The sequence below is a fragment of the Palaemon carinicauda genome, unplaced genomic scaffold (genome assembly GCF_036898095.1).
Source record: "Palaemon carinicauda isolate YSFRI2023 unplaced genomic scaffold, ASM3689809v2 scaffold338, whole genome shotgun sequence".
NCBI lineage: Eukaryota > Metazoa > Arthropoda > Malacostraca > Decapoda > Palaemonidae > Palaemon > Palaemon carinicauda.
Window position 1 is genome coordinate 68,022 of NW_027171060.1, and position 1,979 is coordinate 70,000.

Consider the following 1,979-nt stretch of genomic DNA (forward strand, 5'->3'; position numbering starts at 1 on the left):
ACCTAAGGGATATTCTACAAGATGTATTCAGCAGAGGGAAGAAGTCTGATATGCTCTAGTATGCTTTGTTCCTTGATGAAGATTCACCTGTACTGTTTCTTTGTCAGGTGAACAAATGCAGAAAAAGCAAGTCAGATTTCTTATTGTATGCTGTGTCCTATGTAGAAGATTCCCCAAAGCTAGAGAGAAATTAAAAAAAAAATATATAGAACTAGAAAATACGAAAGAAGAAGAAGAAGAAGAAGAAGAAGAAGAAGAAGAAGAAGAAGATGGCAGCAGATAAACAAAAAAATGACGACTGTTCCCAATCAATTCTCAGCAGAGGGAAGAAGTCTGACTTGCTCAAGTATGCTTTGTTCCTTGATAATGATTCACTTGTACTGTTTCTTTATCAGGTGAACAAATGCAGAAGAAACTAGTCTGACTTCCTGTATGCTGTGTTCTAAGTAGGAGATTCCCAAAAGATGGCAGCTGTTCCCAATTTACCCTGGATACCTAAGGGATATTCTACGATATACTCAGCAGAGGGAAGAAGTCTGACTCTCTCTAGTACGCTTTGTTCCTTGATGAAGATTCACTTGTACTGTTTCTTTGTCAGGTGAACAAATGCAGAACAAGCAAGTCAGATTTCTTATTGTATGCTGTGTCCTATGTAGAAGATTCCCCAAGGCTAGAGAGAAATTAAAAAAAAATATATAGAACTAGAAAATACAAAAGAAGAAGAAGAAGAAGAAGATGGTAGCAGATAAACAATAAAATGGCGACTGTTCCCAATCAATTGTGAACACCTAAGGGATATTCTACAAGATGTACTCAGCAGAGGGAAGAAGTCTGACTAGCTCTAGTACGTTTTGTTCCTTGATGAAGATTCACCTGTACTGCTTCTTTGTCAGGTAAACAAATGCAGAAAAAGCAAGTCAGATTTCTTATTGTATGCTGTGTCCTATGTAGAAGATTTCCCAAAGCTAGAGAGAATTTACACAAAAAAAATATAGAACTAGAAAATGTCCGTATCCGCCGTAACGACGCACCCCTACGCCGACCTCCGAGAATTTCCCGAGGTTTTCAAGCCCGAGGTCCGACACTCGCCAGGTTCCCCGTCCAAGCACGAGATCTACCACCACATCACAACGACAGGACCTCCTACTCACGCCAAATTCCGCCGCCTCCCGCCCCAGAAACTGAAGGATGCCAAACACGCCTTCGAGGACATGGAACGCATGGGTATCTGTAAGAAAGCATCGAGCCCCTGGGCATCGCCCCTACACATGGTAAAAAAGCCGGACGGGTCCTGGAGACCTTGCGGCGACTACAGGCGCCTTAACCTCATCACAACGCCCGATGACTACCCGCTGCCCAACATGCAGGACCTAACGAACGCGTTGCACGGCGCGAAGTATTTTACCAAGATGGACCTCCTCAAGTCTTACTTCCAGGTCCCCGTATTTCCGGAAGACATCCCGAAAACTGCCATTGTAACGCCGTTTGGATCCTACACCTTCGCATACTCAACCTTCCGTCTACGCAACGCCGGGGCGACTTTCCAACGACTAATGGACAGCATTCTGGTGACCTACCTTTCTGCGTCTGCTACGTCAACAACATCCTGATATTCTCGAAAACCAAGGAGGAACACAGGAGGCACGATCGCACCGTCCTCACACGACTACAGGAGAACGGCCTGGTCGTACGTTTCGACAAATACACGTTCGGTGCGGAAGGAGTGGATTTCCTTGGTCACCGCGTATCCTCGTGCGAGGTAAAACCCATGACAACCAAGGTCGACGCCATCAGAAAGTTCCCGATACCTACAACCATCCGCCAACTTCAGGAGTTCCTGGGGATGGTCAATTACTACAGGCGCTTCGTCCCCAACATCGCACAAACCCTATCACCCCTCGACAACGTCCTGAAAGGAAAAGCGAAAAAACTTGAGTGGGGTTTGCCCCAGCAACAGGCATTCGCCCGGACGAAGGATG